At 44.4% G+C, this 14,787-nt stretch overlaps 1 protein-coding gene across 8 annotated transcripts in view; it reads left to right on the forward strand.

Annotated features, from left to right (window-relative positions):
• DNAAF4 (dynein axonemal assembly factor 4) overlaps positions 1–14,787 on the forward strand; it is an 81,599-nt gene that overhangs the window by 7,592 nt on the left and 59,220 nt on the right. The window lies entirely within an intron of this gene.

Consider the following 14,787-nt stretch of genomic DNA (forward strand, 5'->3'; position numbering starts at 1 on the left):
TGCCCGTCTCAGCCTCCCAAAGTGCTGGGATTACAGGCGTGAGCCACCACGCTCGGCCTATATGTGTTTTTGAAAATCTGAATGAAAGTCAAAGGTGTAAAAGTTGGACAGTTGTTTCAGGGAGAGGGTTCTATTTCTAGGGTAGTAAAAATAAAGTTTCAATGGTGCAAGTGTTTTACTTTTTAAATCTTGGAATAATAGATATGATTTTAAAACAAGAAAAGCGTATTTAAAATATTGTCAAATTTTTTTAACTGTTAAGGGTTTTAAGTGAAAGTTTTAATCAGCAGTATATTTTTTGAGAAACAATTCACATTCCATATAATTTACCCATTTAACGTGTACAATTTAATAGTTTTTAGTACATTCACAGTCATGTAACCATTACTACAGTCAATTTTGGAACATTTTCATCACCCCCCAAAAAACATCCAATACCCCTTAGCAGCCACTCCCCATTTCCCCTAACGCTTAGTCCTAGGCAACTGCTTATCTACTTTCTGTCTCAATGGATTTACCTATTTTGACTAATTTTTACAAAAAAATTCTTATCTCAGGCCAAGTATGGTGGCTCACGCCTGTAATCCCAGCACTTTGGGAAGCCGGGGCAGGTGGATCACGAGGTCAGGAGATCGAGACCATCCCGGCTAACACGGTGAAACCCTGTCTCCACTAAACATACAAAAAATTAGCTGGGCATGGTGGCGGGCACCTGTAGTCCCAGCTACTCAGGAGGCTGAGGCAGGAGAATGGCGTGAACCCGGGAGGCAGAGCTTGCAGTGAGCCGAGATTGTGCCACTGCACTCCAGCCTGGGCGACAGAGTGAGACTCTGTCTCAAAAAAAAAAAAAAAAAAAAAGAGAAAAGAAAAAGAAAAAGATTGGTATTTCATCCTGAGAGTATGGTCAAGGAATCCAAAGCAGTATTGTTTGTGCTAAATCCTGGAGAATGAATCACAGTTAGGTTCCTGGTAGCAAGAGAGGGAAAACCTCATTGCAGAAGTGCTTTTAAAGCCCCTGCTGTGTCATATTTGCTAATGTACCATTAGCTAAATCAAGTCACATAGCCAAGTCCAGATTTAAAGATTGGAAAAATAGACTATACTTCTTGGAAAGAGAGGTATAATGGGAAAATGACAGTACAATTTATATAGGTATATGAAAATAAGGCACACAAAGGAACATTTATTGGTCAGAAATAATATCCTAATGTGTCCGGAATTTATTCCCTCTGGTGGGTTCTTGGTCTCACTGACTTCAAGAATGAAGCCGCATACCTCGCGGTGTGTTACAGCTCTTAATGGTGGCGCGTCTGGAGTTGTTTGTTCCTCTTGGTAGGTTCGTGGTCTTGCTGAGTTCAGGAATGATGCTGCAGACCCTTGCAGTGAGTGTTACAGCTCTTAAAGGTGGCACGGACCCAAAGAGTGAGCAGCAGCAAGATTTATTGTGAAGAGTGAAAGAACAAAGCTTCCACAGCGTGGAGGGGGACCTGAGCGGGTTGCTGCTGCTGGTTGGGGTGGCCAGCTTTTATTCCCTTATTTGTCCCCACCTATGTCCTGCTGATTGGTCCATTTTACAGAGTGCTGATTGGTCCATTTTACAGAGTGCTGATTGGTGCATTTACAATTGTTAAGCTAAACACAGAGCACTGATTGGTGCGTTTTTACAGAATGCTGATTGGCATGTTTACAATCCTTTAGCTAGACACAGAGTGCTGATTGGTGCGTTTTTACAGAGTGCTGATTGGTGTGTTTACAATCCTTTAGCTAGACTGAAAAAGTTCTCCAAGTCCCCACTTGACCCAGGAAGTCCAGCTGGCTTCACCTCTAAGATTTTGAAAAATTTCTCAATAGAGAACTCTCTTAAGGGATTTTCAGCAAAAGTGTAAAATTAGTTTGGTTTGTCTTTTAGAAAGCTCATTCTGGCTAATGAGTGTGAAGAGGTTGCAGGGAGGAGGCATAGTTTTTGTTAACATGGAGAAATTTTGAGCATACTTATATGTTGAGGAAGGAAGCTAGTAAAGAGGGAAAGGTTAATAATACAATCAAGAGAGAAGATTGATGATGGAGCAGTTTTCTGGTGATATGGGGATATTTTATCATTTTTGCTAATTAAAAAGAAACTTTTTTTTTTTTGAGACTTTTTTTTTTTTGAAACTTTTTTTTTTTTTTGCCCAGGCTGGAGTGCAAAATGGCACAATTACAGCTCACTGCATTGACCTCCCAGGCTGGAGAGATCCTCCCGCCTCAGCTTCCCAAGTAGCTGGGACTATAGGTGTATGCCACCACGCCCTGCTAATTTTTTTGTAGTTTTTGTAGAGATGGGATCTCACTATGTTGCCCAGCAGGAACAAAGAATAGATATCTGAGGATCTGGAAAATTCTTAAGCACACAGATAAAGGAATTTTTACTTTGCTTGGTAAAGAAGCAGGCTTCCTCCCTCCCTCCCTCCCTCCCTCCCTTCCTTCCTTTTCTTCCTTCCTTTTCTTCCCTCTGTTGCCCAGGCTGGAGTGTACTCGGCTCGCTGCAGACTCCCTGCGTCCGGCTCCCGTGATTCTCCTGCCTCGGCCTGCAGCCTGCCTGGGATTGCGGGCGCGCGCCACCACCCCTCCCTGGTTTTTCTCCTTTGGCTGGAGGCACGGTTTCGCCATGTTGGCCAGGCTGGTTTCCAGCTCCTGACCTTGAGTGCTCTGCCCGCCTCGGCCTCCCGAGGTGCTGGGACTGCAGACGGGGTCTCGCTCACTCGGTGCTCGGTGTTGCCCGGGCTGGAGTGCGGTGGCTTGGTCTTGGCTCGCTGCAGCCTCCGCCTCCCAGCCGCCTGCCTTGGCCTCCCAGGGTGCTGGGATTGCAGCCTCTGCCCGGCTGCCGCCCCGTCAGGGAGGTGGGGAGCATCTCTGCCTGGCCGCCCATCGTCTGGGATGTGAGGAGTGCCTCTGCCCGGCTGCCACCCCGTCTAGGAAGTGAGGAGCGTCTCTGCCTGGCCGCCCATCATCTGGGATGTGGGGAGCGCCTGTGCCCGGCCGCCGCCCCGTCTGGGAGGTGAAGAGCACCTCTGCCCGGCCACCCCGTCTGGGAAGAGGTGAGGAGCGTCTCTGCCCGGCCGCCCCGTCTGGGAAGTGAGGAGCGCCTCTGCCCGGCCGCCCATCGTCTGGGATGTGGGGGGCGCCTCTGCCCGGCCGCCCCGTCTGGGAAGAAGTGAGGAGCGCCTCTGCCCGGCCGCCCTGTCTGGGAAGAAGTGAGGAGCGCCTCTGCCCGGCCGCCCCATCTGAGAAGTGAGGAGCACCTCTGCCCAGCTGCCCCGTCTGGGAGGTCTACCGCGGAGGCCAGACGCAATGTGGGGGTTGGACGTGGTGGCTCACACCTGTGGTCCCAGCACTCTGGGAGGCCGAGGCAGGTTGATCACTTGAGGCTAGGAGTTCGAGACCAGCCTGGCTGACATGGCAAAACATATGAAAAATACAACAGACGAACCAAACAACCAACCCAGTGACAACAAAACAGGTCTACCCTGGAGTCATACTCTAATGTTTTCTATTTTCCTCCCTTTCTGATCCTTTATCCCACTTTCTTTTTCTTCCTCTTCCTTCTCCTTCTTCTTTGTCAAATAGAGGATTGAGTTATTATCACTGATCCATACAAAGTCCCTCTCTCATTTATTTTCTTTAATTCCCACCCCCCATTTCTATTCCCTGTCTTCCCATGTGCAGCCCTCCTAATGTGTTTGATATGCATCTTTTTGTTTGTATGTATCTTTAGAAAATGTTTATTGTTTTGTGTGCAAAAAAATTAATAAAAAAAAAGAAAGGCAAAAAAAAAAAAAAAAGAAGAAGAAGCAGGGTCGTCTGGGCATGGTGGCTCATGCCTGTAATCCCAACACTTTGGAAGGCCGAGGCGAGTGGATCACCTGAATTCAGGAGTTCAAGATCAGCCTGGTCAATATGATGAAACCCTGTCTCTACTAAAAATACAAAAATTAGCTGGGCATGGTGGCAGGCACCTGTAATCTCAGCTACTCTGGAGGTTGAGGCAGGAGAATGGCTTGAACCCAGGAAGCAGAGGTTGCAGTGAGCTGAGATCATGCCATTGCACTCCCGCCTGGGTGACAGAGTGAAACTTCATCTCAAAAAAAAACCAACCAAACACACAAACAAACAGAAAAACGAGGCAGGGTCATCAACAGAAAGGGAGAGATTGAGGTGGAAGTATAGGGATGTGAGGTGATTAGTGGAAGCTTGGAATACTGATGCCAGAATCTTCCAAAATACGCTTTTATTTTCCTGTTTGGTAATCTTGGCTGCTACTGCCTCCTTTTTTTGTTTTTGTTTTTGAGATGGAGTCTCGCTCTGTTGTCCAGGCTGGAGTGCAGTGGCGCAATCTTGGCTCACTGCAAGCTCCACCTCCCGGGTTCATGCCATTCTCTTGCCTCAGTCTCCCGCATAGCTGTGACTACAGGTGCCCACCACCACACCCATCTAATTTTTTGTATTTTTTAGTAGAGATGGGGTTTCACCATGTTAGCCAGGATGGTCTCGATCTCCTGACCTCGTGATTTGCCTGCCTCGGCCTCCCAAAGTGCTGGGATTACAGGCGTGAGCCACCGTGGCCGGCCGCCTACTTTTCTTATCTTTTTCACTATTTTGTTCTGTACGTTACCGACTTCTATCTTGAATTTTTTTTTTTTTTTTTATCATTTCTTGTTTTTGTTTTGTTTTCCACTTCAGTGGAACTCTTTTTTCAGACTGATCTTTTAAACTGGATAGGTCAAATTTGAAGTGCATTTTTCTGCTGTGGTTTCTTTTTTTTTTTTTTTTTTTTTTTTTTGAGATGGAGTCTCACTCTGTCGCCCAGGCTGGAGTGCAGTGGCGCAATCTCGGCTCACTGCAAGCTCCGCCTCCCGGGTTCACGCCATTCTCCTGCCTCAGCCTCTCCGAGTAGCTGGGACTACAGGCGCCTGCCACCACGCCCAGCTAATTTTTGTATTTTTAGTAGAGACGGGATTTCACCATGGTCTCGATCTCCTGACCTCGTGATCCGCCCGCCTCGGCCTCCCAAAGTGCTGGGATTACAAGTGTGAGCCACCGCGCCCAGCCTCTGCTGTGGTTTCTTAAAGTTGAAACCCAGAAACCTTAATCTTTGAAAGAGCTTTGCCTGATCATGCAGATAAGGTATGAGTTTCTAGTTGTCTAGTTAATGCCGTAGGACCTCAAAATGATCCTTGGCAGTGAATACACATGCCCTGTTTATCACGGGCACATATAACTAATGTACAAAAAGACCACAATGAACTGCTTTGCCATTTTATTCCCTTTTATAATAATAACTTTCATGATTCTGGCTTTTAAAAAATCCTCCCATCTTCCTTTTTTCTTTCATCTCATTCCTCTTCAATGTGTGTCAGACTTTCTCAGCAGCCTATCTTCCACTTTTACATGTTTTGTGTTTTCTCCATAAACCCATTCTTAGAGCTCTGTACTTTTGGTATCTCCTGTTCTGATGTCTTTGGCCAGTGTTTATTCATTTATGTGTTATTGGACATTTCGGTTGCTTCCACCCTTTGGCTAGTGTGAATAATGCTGCTATGAACATGATGTGATGGTTAATACTGAGTGTCAACTGACTGGATTGAAGGATGCAAAGTATTGATCCTGGGTGTGTCTGTGAGGGTGTTGCCAAAGGAAATTAACATTTGAGTCAGTGGGCTGGGAAAGGCAGACCCACCTGTAATCTGGGTGGGCACCACTGAATCGGCTGCCAGCATGGCTAGTATATAAAGCAGGCAGAAAAATATGAAAAGACGAGACTGGCGTAGCCTCCCAGCCTACATCTTTTGTTCGTGCTGGATGTTTCTTGCCCTGGAACATTGGACTTCAAGTTCTTCAGTTTTGGGACTTGGACTGGCCGCTCCTTGCTTCTCAGCTTGCAGCAGGCCTATTGTGAGACCTTGTGATTGTGTGAGTTAATACTTAATAAACTCCCCTTTATATATATCTATCTATCCTATTAGTTCTGTCTCTCTAGAGAACCCTAATACACATGAGTATAAAAATATCCCTTTGAAATCTTGCTTTCAATTGTTTTGGGATTGTATCTAGAAGTGGATATAGCACATCATATGGTAATGGTAATTCTATTTTTTTTTTTTTTTCCTGAGATGGAGTCTCACTCTGTTGCCCAGGTTGGAGTGCAGTGGTGCGATCTTGGCTCACTGCAAGCTCCGCCTTCCAGGTTCACTCCATTCTCCTGCCTCACTCTCCTGAGTAGCTGGGACTACAGGCACCCACCACTACGCCCAGCTAATTTTTTTTGTATTTTTAGTAGAGACGGGGTTTCACCATGTTAGTCAGGATGGTCTCGATCTCCTGACCTCGTGATTTGCCTGCCTCAGCCTCCGAAAGTGCTGGGATTACAGGTGTGAGCCACTGCGCCTGGCCTATTTTTAATTTTTTGAGGAATTGCCGTACTGTATTCCATGGCATCTGGACCATTTTATGTTTTCATCGCAGTGCACAAGGGTTCCAGTTTCTCCCCATTCTCACTAACACTTGTTATTTTGGTTTTTTGAGAGTAGCCATCCTAATGGGCGTGAAGTGGTGTCTCATTGTGGTTTTGATGTGCTCTTCAATGCCATTTTAATTTGAACTATATCTCTGAAACCCACTCATTCCCTTTTTTCTTAAATCTTTGAGATATTGGTAAGTAGAACATTTATTTTTGCTTGCTCTTTTCCTCTCTTCTCCCATTATTTGGCCTATGCTTTCTCTTAAAAAAAAAAAAAAAAAAAGAAAGAAAGCTTTATTGGCTGGGCGTGATGGCTCATGCCTGTAATCCCAGCACTTTGGGAGGCTGAGCAGGTGGACTGCTCGAGGTCAGGAGTCCGAGACCAGGCTGGCCCATCTCTACTAAAAATACAAAAAATTAGCTATGTGTGGTGGTGTGCACCTGTAATCCCAGCTACTCAGGAGGCTGAGGCAGGAAAATCACTTGAACCCAGGAGACAGAGGTTGTAGTGGGCCAAGATCATGCCACTGTACTCCAGCCTGGGTGACAGAGTGAGACTCCATTTCAAAAACAAAAACAAACCCCAGCTTTATTGAGATATAATTAATATATCACAAAGTTCATTCTTTTAAAGTATAGAATTCATTGTTTCTTAGTATATATACAAGTTATTCAGCTATCACCACTATGTAATTCTGGAATATTTCATAACTGTAAAAAGAGACCTATTGGCCAGGCATGGTGGCTCACACCTGTAATCCCAGCACTTTGGGAGGCCAAGGGGGGCGGGTCACAAGGTCAGGAGTTCGAGACCAGCCTGGCCAATATGGTGAATTCCCATCACTATTAAAAATACAAAAATTAGCCAGGCGTGGTGGTGTGCACCTGTAGTCCCAGCTACTCGGAAGGCTGAGGCAGGAGAATCGCTTGAACCTGGAAGGCAGAGGTTGCAATGAGCCAAGATTCAGCCACTGCACTACAGACTAGGTGACAGAGCAAGACTCTGTCTCAAAATAAATAAATAAATAAATAAATAAATAGCCCTATTTTCATTAGCAGTCACTCTCTACTTTTCCCTCCACCATAGCCCCTGGAGGAGACGGAATCTACTGTCTGTTTCTATAGATTTGTTTACTGTCGACATTTCACATACAGTGTGTGGTCTTTGGATGTGATCTCCATCAGTCTTTATAGGAGGCTTTCTTTCACTTAGCATAATGTATATAGGGCTTATCCGTATCATAGCATGTGTAAGTTTTTCATTCCTTTTTGTGGATGAATAATATGGCATAGTATGGATGGCACCACATTTTGTTTATCCATTCATCAGTTGGTGAAAATTTAGGTTCTCTTCACCTTTTGGCTATTACAAATAGTACTACTATGACCATTCATGTACTTCTAGTATTTAAGTATCTGTTTTTTGTTTTGTTTTGTTTTTGAGATGGAGTCTCGCTGTGTCGCCCAGGCTGGAGTGCAGTGGCAGGATCTTAGCTCACTGCAACCTCTGCCTCCTGGGTTCAAGCGATTCTCCTGCCTCAGCCTCTTGAGTAGCTGGGATTACAGGCAAGCACCATGACACCCAGCTTGTTTTTTGTATTTTTTAGTAGAGAGGGGGTTTTGCCATGTTAGCCAGGCTGGTCTCTAACTCCTGACCTCAGGTGATCCACCCACCTCGGCCTCCCAAAGTGCTGAGATTACATGCATGAGCCACCACGCCCGGCCTTGAGTGTCTGTTTTTAATTCTTTCATGTATATACTTAGGACTAGAATTGCTGGGTCATTTGTAATTCTGTTGAGCTTTTTGAGGAATCATCAGATAGTTTTCCACAATGGCTATACTATTTTTCATTCCCACCAACAATATATGATGATTCTAATTTTTTTACATCCTTGCCAACACTTCTGTTGTTGCCAGATGGAAAGTCTTGACTATGAGTTGTCCCAGTTCTTGGCACATTAAACAAAGAATTGAACAAAATGCACAAACAAAGCAATAAAAGAACAAAACAACGAAAGTGCAGGTTTATTGAAGCAAAAGTACACTCCACAGAGTGGAAGCAGGCTCAAGCAAGCAGCTCAAGAGCCCCAATTGCGATGTTCTTTCAGGTTTGTACTAAACTAAAAGAATTTGGTAGCATTCCTGGGTGCCGTTTAGAGGCTTCCCATTGGTTGCACCCTACACAAATGAAGGCTTGGCTGATGACTAATCAGAGGCTAAAGTGAAGGCTTGGCCCATAACTAATTAGGAATAGGGGAGGGGGGGGTTTGTAGAGGGAGGGGCCTCTGGCCCTTGGCATGGAGAGGTGGGGTTTTTCTTTTGGCCCAATTCCAATAAGCCAGCTGCTGGTTGGCCTCAGGCTTCCTGTTCCAGACCCTGTTCTGTCTCATTTCCCCATGAGAGACTTGATCCCAATAAATCTTTATGGGAGGCAGAGGAACTGATGGTCTTTCTTCTGTAATTGCTTCGTGTGGATTAGGGCAGAGTCCCTACATACTGGGGACCACAGAATTCTTGCCCTGCTCTGTCTAGTGGAGAGAGGGTGACTTCTTGAAGGCTAGGGCTGGCATTGTCACCTGGAACTGGCTAGAAGCCCTGCTCCATGACCATTTGAAGCTTAATGTTCTCTAGGTGAGAAGAAATAAATCTGGTTACATGATTACACAAAAATGGTCCAAAAATCAATGTAAGTATAGTTATTAATAATGTGCTGGCTGGGGGAAGGAGCCATGAAACCAAGCTTAGTACCTTTGACCAGGGGCCCCATGACTTGGACAAATGTTGTCATATTTTAGAGGCCTGGTCAGCTAATTTTGGGGCAGCATCCCTTACTAATCCTGATTGGTTGATATAAAAACAGTGCTTACCCTCTAGGAAAAGATGTAAGCCACTTTTTTCGGCATTTAGGAGATCCAGTCCCTGTATTGGTCCGTTCTCACACTGCTAATGAAGACATACCCAAGACCGGGTAATTTATAAAGGAAAGAGGTTTAATTGAGTCACAGTTCCACATGGCTAAGGAGGCCTCAGGAAACTTACAATCATGGTGGAAGACACCTCTTAACAGGGTGGCAGGAGAGAGAATGAGCACCAGCAGGAGAAATGCCATAAAACCTTATAAAACCATTAGATCTTGTGAGACTCACTCATTATCATGAGAACAGCATGGGGGAAACTGCCCCCATGATTCAGTTACCTCCACCTGGTCCAACCCTTGACATGTGGGGATTATTACAATTCAAGGTGAGATTTGGGTGGGGATACAGAGCCAAACCGTATCAGTCCTCTTCTGTTTTGTAAAGTGACTGCCAAAGAGTCTACCTGATTTTGTAAGGCATACTTTGGGCAGTGTCTTCCAAGCCATCCGAAAGCTCCTTCGACAAGCATTGGTAATAGGATAGAGAAGTTGGAAGCCTGCTATTTCCTGTTTCTACTCCTGCAGTTATTCGTAGCCCTACCTGAAAGGGTATGAGTTGGATGGCTTGTTTGGGCCTGGTGGTTGCAGTTAAAGGTATAATGAGAGACTGGTTATTGGGAGCTATATTGATCTCGGGGGCTAAGTAAACAACTGTACAGTGCAAACAATTGGTTCCAGTCCATTTGGCTAGTAAACATAAGTAGGAACTAGTCCCACACAGGATAAAGGCTGCTTGTTTTTCAAGACAAAAATTGTTCTCTATGATGAATATGTAGGTTAGCTTGTTGTTTTCCTCTTCCCAAGTGGTTAAGGTCCCTGCTACAGTGGCCCTGGTTAAAGGCTGGAAGGGGCCTTGGGTATCGGGGGAACCCACCCCCAATATTTCAACATAGGTTCTATTTTCCATAAGTGTTGGCCGGCTGAGAAATAAAGAGAGACAGTATAAAGAGAGGAATTTTACAGCTGGGCCACCGGAGGTGACATCACATATCGGTAGGACTGTGATGCCTGCCTGAGCCTCAAACCAGCAAGTTTTTAAGGGTTTCAAAAAGGGAGGGGGTGTAAGAACAGGGAGTAGGTACAAAGATCATATGCTTCAAAGGGCAAAAAGCAGAACTACTAATAAGGGTCTAACAAAGATCACATGCTTCTGAGGGAACAGGACAAAGGGCAAAAGCAGAACTGCTGACAAGGGTCCAACAAGGATCACAAGGCAAAGGGCGAAAGCAGAACTACTGATAAGAGTCTATGTTCAGCAGTGCACATATTGTCTTGATAAACATCTTAAACAACAGAAAACAGGATTCGAAAGTAGAGAACCGGTCTGACCACAAATTTACCAGGGCGGAGTTTTTCCTCACCCTAGTAAGCCTGAGGGTTCTGCAGGAGACCAGGGCGTATCTCAGTCCTTATCTCAACTGCACAAGACAGACATTCCCAGAGCGGCCATTTATAGACCTTCCCCTAGGAATGTATTCCTTTCCCAAGGTGTTAATATTAATACTCCTTGCTAGGAAAAGAATTTAGTGATATCTCTCCTACATGCACGTCCATTTATAGGCTGTCTGCAAGAAGAAAAATATGGCTCTTTTTGCCTGACCCCGCAGGCAGTCAGACCTTATGGTTGTCTTCCCTTGTTCCCTAAAAATTGCTGTTATTCTGTTCTTTTTCAAGGTGCACTGATTCCATATTGTTGAAACACACATGTTTTACAATTAGTTTGTACAGTTAACACAATTATCACAGTGATCCTGAGGCGACATACATCCTCAGCTTATGAAGATAACAGGATTAAGAGATTAAAGTAAAGATAGGCATAAGAAATTATAAAAGTATTATTTGGGAACTGATAAATGTCCATATTAAAATGAAATCTCCCAATTTATGTTCCTCTGCTGCAGCTCCAGCTGGTCCCTCCGTTTGTGGGATCCCTGACTTCCCGCAACCCTTGGGAAGTACTCTGAGTTGCCCAAGTGGTTTTGTTCTTCCAGTTTAGGTGGTTATGCTTAGTGTCCCCCAGCTAACACCCAGGGCTATTTTTGTATTGGGGAACTAAAAGGCAACTGGATGTCTCAGGATTAGTATAGCCTTCCCAAGGGAAAATGTGCATACAGCTAGTGGGCCTACCCTGACAGTACTTAGACTGCATATCCTTTAAAGTACCCTTAATTAAGGGTGGTTTTCATGAAAACCATACAAGTTTTCTCAGTGATGCAGTCTGCGTAACTGCATAACTTACATGATCATTTAAGAGGTTAATCTCTAGGGGTGGTTGCATTGAAGATATTTCAGGGTACTCAGGGCTTGACCAAAATTTTGGCTTCTTTTAATACAAAGTGGTGCCTGGAATTTTAGTTCTATGTGCATTGATATTGGGCCCCTAATGGTTTTTTGAGGGGATGCAACTCTAGAAAGGTTGATTTGATAGGACTGGAGAAGGTTTACTGCTTGTCTTGTCGCTGTAACCTTTGTCATTTCCGTAATTTTGAGGTCAAATACATCATGCAGCTTCATTAAATTGAAAGGTGCTCCTCTCTTATAGTTGGAGATTTGGTTGGGGATATTTTTTCAAGGGCCCAAGATTGGGCTGGGAAAGGGATAGCAGTGTGTTTGACTTCCAGCTTAATTGGGTGTTGTTTTTGGTTGGGATAATGACTGGGGCCTTTAAGCTGTGTGTTGACTGGCACTGCCATTCTAGCCCTTCCAGGCCTCCCCATATACCATGCTAGCAGGTTGACCTGTTTGTTGATATGGTCCGGAATGTTGCCTGCATCACTGACCATTAGCACCCAGGCGGTGCTTAAATTGTAGCAGTGCCCCTATTTTAACCATAAAATCTCTTCTGAACAAGGGGACTGGGCAGCTTCGTGCTATTAGAAACCCCTGCTGGAAAATTCGTTTTTCAAATTGGCAGGTTAAAGGAGGGGTGAAATGCCTGACTTTATTTTTTCCTTCATTTCCTATAACAGTCATTGTCCTAGTGGAAGGCTTTCCTGCATAAGCAGTAAGTACAGAGTAACTTGCCCCTGAATCAAAAAGAAACTGAATTTGTGTACCCGTCGTGTCCAGAGTTACCCAGCGATCTTCAGTAGTGATGATGATGTTCCTGGACAGGGGCGGTGAGGAAGGCCCTGGGCCCCTTCAGTCTTCATCTAGCTCCTGCTTTTGCACTGCTAGAGTCTTGACTGACTGAGCCCCTCCGGGGGATCTGGGGCAGTCAATCCTCCAGTGCTGGGGTTACAGGCACCTGCCATGATGCCCAGGTAATTTTTCAATTTTTTTTTTTTTTTTTTAGTAGAGACGGGTTTTCACCATGTTGGCCAGGTGGATCTCAAATTCCTGACCTTAAATGGTCCACCTGCCTCAGCCTCCTGAAGTGCTGGAATTTATAGGCATGAGCTGCCACACCCAGCTAGGAGTGACAACTTCTAAGCTCTTTACATGTCAGAGCCTAAACTGATGTTCCTATGTTGATTTTTTACCTATATATATATATAAAACATGCATATATATGTATATATATACACACACACACGCATACATACATACATACTTACATATATTTTTAAATATTTTTAAAATTTATTTTTCAGTGGTTGTTCTATGTTCCTTTAACTGATCACAATCTACTTCAGGCTAATACTGACTCAGTTCCAGTAAAATATAGCAACTTGCTCTAATATAACTCCATTTTCTACTCCTACCTTTGGGCTATTAGTGCCATTCAGGTATGTACATGTATATGCATATATATTTGTTGTAATCCCAATAATATGTGTTACGATTTTACATTAAAAATCATTGTTTAAAAACCTTAGGTTTTTAAATAAATAAAGAGTAGAAAGCAAAAATATATATATTGTCTTTTTAAAAAGTTTATTTTCTAATTGTGGTAAAATATAACTAACATACAATTTACCATCTTCAAGTATACAGTTCCGTGGCATTAAGTATATTGGCAACCATCACTACTAACCATCTCCAGAACTCTTTTTTCTTTTCTTTTCTTTTTTTTTTTGATTTGGAGTCTCACTCTGTTGCCCAGGCTGGAGTGCAGTGGCATGATCTCAGCTCACTGCAACCTCCGCCTCCTGGGTTCAAGTGATTCTCCTGCCTCAGCCTCCCCAGTAGCTGGGATTACAGGCGTGTGCCACCATGCCTGGCTAATTTTTTGTATTTTTAGTACAGACAAGGTTTCACCATGTTGGCCAGGCTGGTCTTTAACTCCTGACCTCAGGTGATCCACCCCTCTCGGCCTCCCAAAGTGTGGGGATTACAGGCATGAGCCACCGTGCCTGGCCCTCCAGAACTTGTTTCATCTTGCACAATTAAAACTCTGTACCCATTAAACAATAACTCTCTATTCTCCATCCTCCCAGCCCTTGACAGCCACCATTCTACTTTTTGTTTCTATGAATTTGACTATTTTAGGTACTTCATGTAAGTGGAATTATACAGTATTTGTCCTTTTGTGACTGTTTTATATTTTTTAGCATACTTTGTCTTCAAGGTTCATCCTTGTTTTAGCTTGTGTCAGAATTTCCTTTCTTTTTAAGGCTGAATCATGTTCTATTAAAACATATAGAAGACATTAAAAAAAATCTGTTTGTATTGTCTTTTATGCTTACCCACATATTTACCATTTCTCATACTCTTCAGTCTTTCTTTTTTTTTTTTGAGACGGGGTCTTGCTCTGTCGCCCAGGCTGGAGTGCAGTGGCGCGATCTTGGCTCACTGCAAGCTCCGCCTCCCGGGTTCACGCCATTCTCCTGCCTCAGCCTCTCCGAGTAGCTGGGACTACAGGCGCCCGCCACCATGCCCGGCTAATTTTTTTGTGTGTGTTTTTAGTAGAGATGGGGTTTCACCATGGTCTCGATGTCCTGACCTCGTGATCCGCCCGCCTCGGCCTCCCAAAGTGCTGGGATTACAAGCGTGAGCCACCGCGCCCGGCCCAGTCTTTCTTATAGATATGAATTAGTTAATATCTGGTATCATTTTCCTTTCAGCCTGAAGACCTCTTTTTAGTGTACCTTTTTTTTTTTCTTTTCTCTTTTAAGAGATAAGGTCTCACTCTATTGTACAGGTTGGAGTGCAGTGGTACATTCATAGCTCAGTGTAACTTCGAACTCCTGGTCTCAAGCAGTCTTCCTGCCTCAGCTGCCTGAGTAGCTGGGACTACATGCACATGCCACCATGCCTGTCTAGTAAAGATGGGGATACTCTGTGTTACCCAGGCTGGTCTTGAACTCCTGGCCTCAAGTGATCCTCCTGCCTTGGCATCCCAAATCACACCTGGGATTGCAGGTGTGAGCCACCTCCCCATGCCCTGCCTTTTTTTAAAAAAGTGTATCTTATAGAGCAGATCTATTAGCA

This window comes from Nomascus leucogenys, chromosome 6 (genome assembly GCF_006542625.1).
Source record: "Nomascus leucogenys isolate Asia chromosome 6, Asia_NLE_v1, whole genome shotgun sequence".
Taxonomy (NCBI): Eukaryota; Metazoa; Chordata; class Mammalia; order Primates; family Hylobatidae; genus Nomascus; species Nomascus leucogenys.